The sequence below is a fragment of the Balaenoptera physalus genome, assembly GCF_965194825.1.
Source record: "Balaenoptera physalus genome assembly, chromosome: 3".
Taxonomy (NCBI): Eukaryota; Metazoa; Chordata; class Mammalia; order Artiodactyla; family Balaenopteridae; genus Balaenoptera; species Balaenoptera physalus.
Genome location: NC_138890.1, coordinates 20,665,087 through 20,678,003, shown reverse-complemented (window position 1 = coordinate 20,678,003; position 12,917 = coordinate 20,665,087).

Below are 12,917 nucleotides of genomic sequence, written 5' to 3'. Positions count from 1 at the left end.
TCTCCAGGTATATCATAGACTATTTCTAAGCTCATCTTATGACATACATACACCTTAATAAACCCTAAAGCCAAATATATTCTGTGTGCATTTTTCTTAACCTAACACATTTCTCTTCTCAAATGTTCTGTCCCCAGGATATGATGCTGCCCCTAAGATCTAGCCCCACCCCGAGCCCCAAACCTGAGTCCTGTGTCATTTTGCTCTCATCTGGGCCACGTGCTCCTTAGGCCTCTGCCTCTCTGTGGGCCTCTCTCCTCCCACCACTATTCTCCTGGGTTGGAAGAAACAACTAGAGGAGTTTAAAAAGTGGTTCCCTGAGGCTGGAGCATGGGGACCATTGGACTGATGTTTTTCATGCCAGAGAGAACAGCTTCTCTTAAGACTTTCTCCTGAACAAAGCACAAAGGCAAGGCTTACAAAAGCCAAAAGATCAAAAACCAAAATCCACACACAAAATTGAATGGTCCATTAGTGAAGCCCGTGGGTGGTCCATTCAGAAGTGGTTGTGTGCAGCAGTGCACAGCTTGGGCTGGTTACTGATCTGTGAACTTGTGGTTTTCCAAAGGACTGTGTTGGTTGATCCAGTCTATTACACTTTGTTTTTTTCTGAGAGCTGGGCTGTCTGTTCTCTGCTGATGCTGATAAAGAAGTGCAGAGCAGGAAACCAAGCAAAGATGGAGCCCAACACTTACTGCGGTCAGGGCTTTCCTCAGTTTCCCCTTTTGGTCATATTCTGCATTTGGCAGGGATGGGAACAAGTATAAGGTGTCAGGGTTTAGGCTGGACTAGATGGGCTTCTAGGCCAGGTCCTCCCCACCCTTGAAAGCGGTGGCTGCAGCCAGAGCTTGTGTGCAAGTGGGTTATTTTGAGAAACAATCCAATGAAACAGAAATGGAGGCCAAGGAAATGAGAGTGAGAGGCAGGGAAGTCAATAAATACAAGGGGGTGTCATGGACTTGGTCACCTCTGTAGGCCACTGAGGTTCAAAATAGCCAAGAGGATGGAGGAGGTGCCCTAGGGCATCCAGTACGAACAGTTGCTTGGTTTCCGTCTGTCCTAGGACTGTGTGCCTGTCAAGGTAGAGGCTCGGACTGAACAGAATTTGCTCAAGGAGAGACTATGATCCAAAAGCACATGCAAGTACCTTGGACAATTACAGTTCCATCACCAACAACACTGCTCCTTGGAAAAGCCAACCTGTTCATCCTGAGACCATGTCAGGGAACCAAGAATTCCACCAGTGAGGTAAGAACCTTCACCATGTTTTTCAATGTGTATAATTACCTTGCTGTGCAGTACTATTTGGCATGTTTTCCCTACAGAGGTGGAACAAGAGTTGTTCTTTAATACTTAGAGCCTCTTTAGGCAGTTGACAAAACTTGACCTTGGCCCTGAGGCTGGGGCTTGGTAAAGCCCCCATGGTCATAGTTTTCACAACTTCCGTCAAGCAAGAAGTATTATCTAAGATCCTCATCAGTTCCTCGTCTTTCTTGAGATCCCAAGTTCGCCAACGTGCCTGTCTTGCCAGGAAGTGACCTCCTTACTGCCCATAGGCTGGGAATTCATGGACCATCAAACCAGCAGCAGGCCTGCTTCCTGAAACACTTTACAGGTACCTTTTCCATGCGTGCTCCCAGGGAGGGCAGCCAGCCCTGAGTGAGTGGAACAAAGCTTGGGCGCGGCATGGTCACAAGTCCGGTCTATCCAGCAAATACCCTGCAGGAAGGAGGGCCGAATGACTGGGCCTATGCCAACGGTTAGAGCACCATGCGAAGTCAGGTCACCTGTTTGGAGGTTCCTCAAAAAGTTAAACACAGAATTACTATATGACCCAGCAATTCTACCCTTAGGTTTATCCCCAAAAGATGTGAAAGTAGGGATTCAGACACTTATCCACCCACATTCACAGCAGCCTTATTCACCACAGCCAAAAGGTGGAAGCAACCCAAGTGTCTAACAGCAGATGAATAGATAAACAAAATGTGGTCTATCCATATAATGGAATATTATTTGGTCATCATATTCTGATACTTGTTAACCTTGATGACATTGAAGCCCTAATCCTAACCTTGAAAACATGTGAAATGAAATAAGCCAGACCCGAAAGGATAAATATTACATGATTCCACTAAATGTGGAATCTAGAATAGGCAAATTAAGAGAAAGTAAGTAGAATAGAGGTTCCCAGGGGCTGGGGCAGCGGGGAAAGAGGAGTTACTGTTTAATGGGTACAGAGTTTCAGTCTGGGATGTAGAAAAAATTCTAGAGATGGATGGTGGTGACGGTTGCACAAAACTGTGAATGTAAGACTTAATGCCATTGAGCTGTATGCTGAAAAATGGTTAAAATGGTCAATTTAATGTTCATATACATTTTATTAAACATTTTTTTTTAAGTAAAGTGACTTAGCGCAGGCAGTTTGTTTAACATTTGACCACAAACCTGGGTGGTTTTGTAGATAAAGGCAAGTCAATATGTCCTATTTTCAAAGAATCAATATCTTATTAAGCTCTCCCCTGATTATTAGCCTGTAATCTACATGATCTCCCAATGGATATTTTTCCTTAGTACTGATTGTTTTCATTCAGTTGGAACAATATAATCATTCAGACTGCTTCATTCTAGTTTGTATAAGGACAGCTTGGTAAACTAAAGACTAGAGACAGACAAGAAGAAAGTCAAGCGCTTCCTCATATGCCTCTCAGAAAAAAAGAACATTAAAAAAATACCACCCTTTGTTATAAAGCAGAAACTAACACACCATTGTAAAGCAATTATACTCCAATAAAGATGTTAAAAAAAAAACCACCTATGGTTATGCATGAATAAAAAGTTATCAAAAATACCAACAGTACTCTAAAACAAACAACCTCAATTGGTTTTTCTCATTGTTCATCACACAAACCACAAAAAGGAAAAATATAGAGTATCTGAGCAATAGAATAAGGTTGATCTAACAGACAGATCAAGCTCCACCTCTGAAGACCAACATTACAATCACAATGCAAGAGCTTATCTACATTTTACATCACAAAGAAAAGCTCAACTGATTGCCAGAAGAATAATACAGACCAGATCCCGACAGAAGGCACATGTGTCTAATTCTCCCCTCTCCAAAAATCCCATTAAAGTAATTAGAAAACACACACACACACACCCACACACACACACACACACCGCATAATTTTGAAAGAAATTTCGGGAAGTTGAGTACAGACTAACAGAAAAACTAAAGCAGAAAAAACCAAAACCCCAAAACCCACAGGATAAGACTGTTCAGAAGTAGATAGCACTCAAGGAAAGAGAACGAAAATAAGACACTGGTTTCCATCTGTGTGGTCTGGGAAGGTGGGTGTGTAATTTGCTCTACAAATAGTGAGCAGATCCTGGGGCAGACCAGAGTAAGCTGGGCCGCAAACATTCAGGGGAGTAGAGGGGAGAGCACTGAAAAACTTCAGGGAAATGGGAAAGGCATGGAAAACAGAAGCAGAAATGCCGGCAGGATTCTGCCCCTGCACACCTGGAAGGGCTTGTGGGAGAGCCAGGTGAGCTGTCTCCCCGCCACCCTGCACGCCGCCCTGCACACAAGATGAGGGGTATCACAGCTGAGTAAAATGCGCGAGCCCTTAGGTGAGACTCAGAGCATACAAGAGATAACTGCAGAATCGTAAACATTTTTCATGAAAATGCGGCGATTCCTTTTCTACTTTCAAATACGGCTTGATCCCACTGTATAGCACAAGAGAACTATATTTAATATCCTATGATAAACCATAATGGAAAAGAATATTCTAAAAAAGAATGCACATAGGGATTGACATGTATACACTGATGTGTATAAAATGGATGACTAGTAAGAAAATAAACATTTAAAAAAATGCATATATATGTATAACTGAATCACTTAGTTGTACAGCAGAAATTAACACATTGTAAATCAACTATACTTCAATATAAATAAAGAAATAAACAACAAATAGGGCTTGAACCTTTCTGAGTTAAGAATTAGCTCCCAGACACATTTTTGGGTAAATGTACATCACTTCATAGTTAACTGGGACTCTTCAGAATCATCCTTTAGGGAGAGCAGTCTTTTCATTAAACAATTGAAGTTTCTCACGCATCCGTCAGAAACTGAGTCAGGCTGCTGGTGACAGAGGCCAACCTGTGGCTTAATCACATAGGGCTTTTAATTATTTTTAATTGAAGTATGGTTGACTTACAAAATTATATTAGTTTCAGGTGTACAACAGTGATTCGATATTTTTATAGATGATTGCACACCATACAAAGTTATTATAACATAGTGATTATATCCCCTGTGCTGTACATTACATCCTTGTATCTTATTTATTTTATACATAGTAGTTTGTACCTCTTAATCCCCTTCACCGATTTTGCCCCTCCCCTTCCCCTCCCCTTCGGTAACCACTAGTTTGTTCTCTGTATCTGTGAGTCTGTTTCTGTTTTTGTTTGTTTGTTTGTTTTTCTTTTTGTTTTTTTGAGCCGCCGCGTGGCATGCGGGATCTTAGATCCCTGACCAGGAACTGGAACCTGCATCCCCCTGCAGTTGAAGTGCGGAGTCTTCACCACTGGACCACCAGGGAAGTCCCAGTCTGTTTCTGTTTTGTTATATATTGTTTTTCTCTCAGGTAGAGGAAGTGTTCAGCATCAGGTGTGCGGAGCTGGCAGGACGGCTGCAGCCAGCAGCTCCTTCTGCCTTTCTGCTAGGCCACCCCTAGCATGGGATGTCATTCTGAAGTTCACCTCATGGTCTTAGATGGCCACTGCACTTCCAAACATTAGGTGGGCACCCCAGGAAGGAGCAGGGGCAGGGGCAGAAGGGTGATCTTCCAGCTGAGCCAGCCCCTTCAAAGAACATTCTAGAAGCACCACCTGATGACTCCCACTAACTTCTAACCACCATCAGCAAGAGAGATGGAAAAGGTCACCCCAGATTAAATCTAGGTTTTGACAGGAGGGAAGAAGGAGATAGTACATATCCAGGAGACAGCAGTCCCCTAACTGGAATGAAGCCTTTCTTTCTTTTTCTTTTTAGATAGAAAATCTTTTATTGTTTGAGGGTGATATGATTAGAAAGTAAAAAAGCTACTGGATTCCAATTAATTCAAAACAAAAATTGCCTATTTTTAAAAGAGAGATCAGAGAATATAACAGAAAAGATTTAATAAATAAACTAGATTGAGTTCAACATACTGTAAGATAATTAGAATAAAAGTCATGAGAGGGTTTCCCTGGTGGCGCAGTGGTTGGGAATCCGCCTGCCAATACAGGGCACACGGGTTCGAGCCCTGGTCCGGGAAGATCCCACATGCCGCGGAGCAGCTAAGCCCGTGCGCCACAACTGCTGAGCCTGCGCTCTAGAGCCCGTGAGCCACGGCTACCGAAGCCCGCGTGCCACAGCTACTGAGGCCCGCGCACCTAGAGCCTGTGCTCTGCAACGGGACAGGCCAACGCAATGAGAAGCCTGGGCACCGCAACGAAGAGTGGCCCCCGCTCGCCGCGACTAGAGAAAGCCCGCATGCAGCGGCGGAGACCCAACGAAGCCAAAAAAAAAAAAAAAAAGTCATGAGAAATAGAAATTTTTAAACAGAAAACTACCAACTTTTCTGAGGGACACAAAATTAATTTGCACAACTGGAGAGTCTATGTTACAAAATAGAAAGAATTAGCACGAGAATAATTTTTAATAATGGCAACAGTTACTGGGGGCTCGGTCTGTAGCAGACAGACATTACTCCGTGTGATGGGTTCATGCGTACATTACTCTCAGCAGTCCTGAGGCAGACGGTAATATGACCCCCTATTTAAGATTACACTGAGACACACAGGATTTGAACTTGCTCCTTTCCTACATCTGGAAAAGGATGAAGGAAGGATTCAAGCACAGCCAGATGTCTATAACCACTGCATTTGTCACTATTTCAATCTAAAATTTCATGTAATTCCCCCCAGCTTTGCTGAGGTACAATTGACGTAACATTGTATAGGTCAAAGTACTTTCTTTATGGTGTGTTTGGGAAGGAGGGGCCTGGAGCTGTTGGGTGCATGTAACAGCCTGAGGTAGATTGATTAGAGTTCTGTCTGTGGTTATTCTAGAGTTGGGAGTAGAAAGAGAACCCAAGGTCACACCAGGAGTCAGAGTTTAGATTCTAGCAAAACTAGGAAGCTGTGCCTGGGAAGAGAGAGAACGAGGCCCTGGAGAAGTGGCTCCAACTCAGGAGGGCAAAGAACCAAGACCTGGGCATCGGGCAGCCACCCTGGGCCAGAGGGGGAATGACTGGGAAAGGAGGCGGAGACGACGTGAAGGAGCTTTAGGAAGAACTGAGGATTTGTACATGGGAAATATTCCAAGTTAAAAATGAGGCAAGTATCAACTCAAGAAAAAATTCAAAGCTGCACAATCGGGGTGCTGTATCTGGGGCGCTCTACCTGGCTTGAGAGTAGAATACATTTGCATCATAATTATCATGTATTTAGCTAAAAATAGGGACATAATCACACTTGGAGGTTGGAGAGAAGGCGGATGTAAAAGAGCTAAACCTCAAGTATCATACAAGGAAGTGAATATATAATGCTGAACACTTACAAATTAAGACAAAACAGGCATATCATTTAGAAATACAAAAGTAACTGCCAGGAGAAAGAGCTAAGAGTTGAAAATCACTGCCCCTGGAGAGCAGAACTGGGGATCACGAGAGAGTGGTCATTTTTGTTGTTGCTACTATGGCCTTTGGTATATTTGATTTTTATTTTATTATTTATTTATTTATTTTTGGCTGCATTGGGTCTTCGTTGCTGCACGCGGGCTTTCTCTAGTTGCGGCCAGCAGGGGCTACTCTTCGTTGCGGTGCGCGGTATATTTGATTTTTAAATAACTGCATGTATTATTTCTGTTTTTAAACACAGAACAGAGTTGATTCTACCTATAAATTATTTCAATTAACCCACATGATTGTTTTTAGCACAGTCTTTTCTTTCCTTGGTGAAAACTTCAGTTCCTGATATGATAAGTTTCTACTCTGAGAGGGTCTCATCCTTTTTCAGAGTCATAAATATTTCTGGGGCATGACTCTCTCGCATCAGGGGGATGATACCCTCTTACTTAAATGGCGAGCTCGCTTATTTAAGGGAACTTGTATTGCTGTGCACACTCTGGGTGATATTAAATTTGTTTCCAAATCATGTGCAGGGATGAACAGAAACATAAGCAATTCAAGTAATGATGTTAAGAATTAGACTGCATCCTAAAAACGTTTATTTTTGCATTCCAGGTTGAAATTTCTCTAAGTAGATTTTAGAGAGAGTCTCCTTATCAAAATCCTGAATCAGATCGCTCAAGGCTGCGGAGCTGGCTTAAAGTGTAGCTCCAACCCACAACTCTGGGGCTTCAAAAACCAGCCCAGGAAAATTTGGGGGCTCTCCCTCGAATGAAGTTCCCTTCAAGGGAGGCTGTGCTCTCGGAAACTGAGAGAACTCTGACACTGGGTCTCTGAGATAGAAAATATGAGATTAAAATTCCAACTGGATTCCGTCCTCAGTTTGCAAATTTTCTTACTAAGTGATTCCATATTTGACTCTGGAGTGTTAGCAGGAATAAGCCACCAGGGGGCGCTTTCTGGGGCTTATCCCAACCCTGTTCCCTGCACCCACCCTTAAGTGGAGATTGGCTAAGGAGATGGATGGGCTCTAGAGTTTCAATATTGTGCTTGTCTGCTTTCTGGGGGAGAGTAGGGAATACCATTACCAAATGGATTTTGTGTCCAAGATGATGAATATTGAAATTTCCCCAGTTTCATTCCAGACCAGATAAAGCATTACTTTTATTGGATTGTTTTACTATTATCATAGGTTTTCAGAATGCTTTGTGATGGGTTTGTGTAAGCCACCAGAGAATGCTAACACGGACAGCATGACTCAACCTGTGGTGTGCACAGGCCTCCCCTCAAGTGCTTATTAAAAATGCAGATTCCCAGGCTCCACCCCCCCAACAGTTTGGGTCAGTAGGCCTGGTGCCTCTGGGACCCCACTCTGAGAGCCATAGTCTACCTTATGCTGATCACTTGGATTTTTGTACCCAACCTTCCCAAGACTGGAAAGGGGAACGTTCACGGTCCTCAAAGCCCTGGGCTTCGGCACCCAATGCTCTGAAGAACTTCTCTGGTTACTAGTTGCACAGCATGCTTGTGGTATGTTAAAGTAGGTGGGATAGGTCAGCAGCCACTTATCCTGATAATGCATCCCTGTGGCCCTGTATGTGCAGGGACTGCCCTTCCCTGCCAGAAGTGGGAGGCCAGAAGTGGTGGTGCCATGTCTCCAAGGGTCAGTACAACATTAGTCCAAACATCGCCAATCTGAACGGCGGAGTCAACATAAGGCATTGGCAAAAGGCTCACACCTGCTGTGGGAAATGTCTGTTTCCCAACAATCAGATGACTGAGAGCACAAGACCACAGGATGATTAAGGCCAAGGCCACTTCAACACTTTTTCCCCTGGACTGGAGCTTAGAAGGGGAGAATCAGGAGATGGTGAGGAGGGGTGGGGGTGTGTGTTTGCAAATTTTCCAATTATGCAAAATGCTCCAATTATCTACTGCTGCATAAAAGCCCACCCAAAGCTTGGTGGTGTAAAACAGCAATCCCCCCCCCTTTTTTTTTAACAATTTGTTTATTCATTCACCTATTGATGGGCATTTGGAATGTTTCTTTTTTTTTTTTTTGGCTGTGTCGCATGGCACACGGGATCTTAGTTTCCTGACCAGGGATCGGACCTGTGCCCCATGCAGTGAAAGCGTGGAGCCCTAACCACTGGACCACCAGGGAATTCCCAGCAATTCTTTTTTATGCTCATGGATTCTGTGGGTCAGGGATATGAAAAGAGCACGGGTTGCTCCTCATCCGCTTCACAACGTCTGGGGCTTCTGCTGGGATGACCTGAACAGCTGATGTGGGAGCCCAGATGGCTTCTTCCCTCACACATCTGGGCTCAGATGGCTAAGGAACGGGACCAGCTGGGACTGTCACCTGGAGGGCTGCCCAGGGCTCCCTGGTCTGGGGCTTCAGGAGGTAGGCCTGCTTCCAAGGTGGCTCCAAGGGCCAGTGTCCCAGGTAACCAGGTGAAGCTGCCTGGCCTTTATGGCCCGGCATTGGAAGTCACAGCGTGTCACCTCTGCCATACTCCACAAATGAAAGCAATCACAAACCCACCAGACTCAAGGAGGCGGAAGGAGGACATGGAACCTACGTCTTGAGGGGAGAAACATCAAAGAACTTGGGGCAGTGTTGTAAAACCAACATAGTAGGTCATCAGAAGAGTAAATAATAAACGATAATAACAGAAGAAAATTTCCCAGAGCTGAAAAAAGACACAAGTTTCAAATCGAAAGAGGATTCCCCAGTGCCAAGGAGGAGAAAAAAAAAAGACTCAAATCTGGACACATCCTGGCAATGTTTCAAATCACCGAAGATAACTACTCCTAAAAACTTCCAGAAAGAAGAACCTACTCAAGAGGAACAAGAATCAGAAGATCACATCAGACTTCTACTTGGCAACACTAAACACAAGTATAAGATCAAAATAAACCTATTTTCAGACAGAGGAGAGTTCAGAATGATAACCTCCCCTGAACCGTCTCTAAGAGAGTTTCTAAAGGGCATGTGCCACAAAACAAAACCCAAAAACGCAAAAGGAGGACCTGGGACATAAGAATTGGAGAGCAAAGAGACAAGGAAGGCAAGTCAGTGCATATTTTTAAAGTAGCAGTTTAAAACCAAAATCCCAAATAATTTCTATTGGTTTCCTGTTCCGCCTCTCCCAGGATGGCGGTGAGGGCAAGATTATTACCACGGGATCCCTAGAGGACTCCGGTTCAGGTAAAGCTGAGACTGGGAGGGTCTGCCCCAAGCCACCCAGTTTATTATGAATCACCATCTCCCCTGCAAGGCTTCAGGCAAGGCAGTGTAGGGTTTGCCCCTTTCCCTCCTAAGTTTCCCTCTCCATGAGATCCACTCCCTCCCACATTCTCAACGACCGGTGAAATTTCTCCTAAATTTACCAACTTAGCCGTTTAATGTCTTTCCTCCTTCTACATATTAGATTCTCCCTCTGATTACACTTGCATGAGTTAGAATTAGGTTCAACCATGAGTAAAAGGAAACAACACATGCATGGAAGTTGATTTGTCTCCCTGTGAACGCCCGCTTCAGCAGTGGCAGGTCCAGGGACCCTGGCGTGCCACCCTCCAGGCAGCCTCGCGCCCAGCAGCCTGCTGCCTGCGGGTTATTCATCATCGCCTCTAAGCCACAAGCCCACTTTTCTATACTGTTGTGTGATTCTGGGTCTGGAACTCTGTAAATTACGTTTCACAGGCTCCTTAGCCTGCCAGCCTCCTGCTGGGTTCTGCTGTTGGAAAGTACTAGATGCAGATTGGAAGAAGAAGGCAGAAGGAGCTGATTTCCTTTTCTCCAAGGCCAGCAGCAGTAGCCAGCTGGCTCCAGCCTCTTCAGCGGCACAGACCTTGCCCTGTCCATCAGTGTCTGTACTGCACTTCCTCCCCGACGGGGCTGTGCCTCCTTTGGAGTCCAAGTATCTGCTAGTTCCCACCTTCTCAGAGGCCTGAGCACCAACCATAGGGCACTCCAAGCTCTTGATGCCTCTTTGAGGATACAAAGATCCTCCACTGACTAGTAAAGAAACCCAAATTAAAACTTTTGCACCCTGTAAAGCAATTATACTCCAATAAAGATGTTTAAAAACGAAAACAAAAAAACTTTTGCACCCAGCAGACTATCAAAACTTAAGCACTAAAAAAAAAAAAAAAAAAAAAAAAAACTTAAGCACTCTGATGACATCAAATGCTAAAGAGTGGCAAGTGGCTGGCAGCCAAGATGGGTGCAGAATGGATGCAACCCCCTTTGGAGAGCACCCTGACCTGTAGTAAAACTGAAACGCACGTGGGTTACAACAGTAGCTCCTGCACACTTGTGCGTGAAGACTGCTCACAAATGTTCAGAGCAGCGCTCTAAGGGCAAAACCTGGAAACTGCCTAAATGTCCAAAAGTGCAGAATGGAGAACTAGAGTCTGCTCAGGCCACATCTTGAGCTACATGAGGTCCAAAGGCTCACAAACAATGCTGAATTTTAAACACTGAGGAAGGGAATTCCCTGGCGGTCCAGTGGTTAGGACCCTGCGCTTTCACTGTTGAGGGCGAGGGTCCAATCCCTGGTCGGGGAACTAAGATCCCACAAGCCGTGCTGTGCGGCCAAAACTAAATAAATAAATAAACGTTGAGGAATACATCTGTGTGACATTTATAGTTTTAAAAAATGAAAAACAATACTATGTACTTAGGGATACATACTTCCATGGTAAAAATTTTCAGAAGCACATAAAATGTCAGAACCAGGGGCAGTCACCTCTGGGGGGAAGGACACAGGTTTAAGGCAGGGGACAAAGAGGTATGCAAGCATGTCGGCAATGTTTTGTCCCATACTGCACAGCAGCTCCAGGGATATAAATTAATATGTAACTTTCAGATGATCAAATACCTCAATTTTTAAACACACTTGGCAAAAATGTAGGTTACAGCATCATGATCCCACGTGTGTGAAAAGACAGATTAAGAACACACATCTAACCATCTAATCTTCTGAGGAAGCACCTCTGGGTGTGAACTTTGAAAGGGATGCAAACAAGACCCTGAGAGCCAAGCACAGACCAGCACCATCACTTTAAGCTCTGCCTTCAAATCAGTACCTTAACACCTGCTGGTTCTCAAGCCTGGATACTCATGAGAACCCTCGGGCGGGAGTGGGGGTGCTTTTAAAACTGTAAAACTGCCTTTGCCCGGGTCACCAACTTCTTACACCAGAGCTGGAGAATGAGGCAGGCTCGCTTTCATTCTGCAGGTGACTTTAACACGCAGTCAAGGGTGAGAACCATATAGTACCAGATGCCAACTTGCCTATTTCAGAAATTCAGGGGAGATCAAGTATGGCGAGTATGGTCCTGATGACATGGCTGCTGAGGCCACGGAGGGTTCCAAGCTCCAGGTCTCGGCCACGTGTGTCAGTGTGGACACGACACTCCCCTCCAGGAGGGAGATGCTCAGTGAGGCGGAGCCACCCTCCCTAGCAGATTCTCCGCCTCCACGTGGGTAAATGGCATGGAGTGAAGTGAGTTAATCCACAACAACCGCTTAGAACCACACTTGGCACATAGTAAGCACTCCACCTTAGCTACTTTTCAAGTAAATAAACTGAGGAAAGTGCTCAATAAAATATTTTAATGAGGATCATGTTTACTCTTATGGCTTCATGAGCAAGCTCCCAGACCCATGTGAGGGAAAGGAAAGGCAGCTCAGACCTCCTGGTCAAGCAATGTGAACAATCTCTCAACACCTAACCTGTGTATGCGCAGGAAACATCGAGAGCGACAGGAGACAGTTAAGAGATCAAAGAAGAGCTCTGGGAGTGAGCCTGAAAGACGAAGGAGAAAATAAGTTCTCACCCTTCACCTCATCTACTTCTACATTATCTATTTCACAACGAAAATCTAACTGATAATGTCAATTACAAAAAGCCTGGCCGCAACAGGGAGCAAGGGTTTGCACTTGCTTTAAGATGGAGGCTCGGGCTTCCCTGGTGGTGCAGTGGTTGAGAATCTGCCTGTCAGTGCAGGGGACACGGGTTCCAGCCCTGGTCTGGGAAGATCCCACATGCCGCGGAGCAACTAGGCCCGTGAGCCACAACTACTGAGCCTGCGCGTCTGGAGCCTGTGCTCCGCAACAAGAGAGGCCGCGACAGTGAGAGGCCCGCGCACCGCAATGAAGAGTGGCCCCCGCTTGCCGCAACTAGAGAAAGCCCTCACACAGAAACGAAGACCCAACGCAGC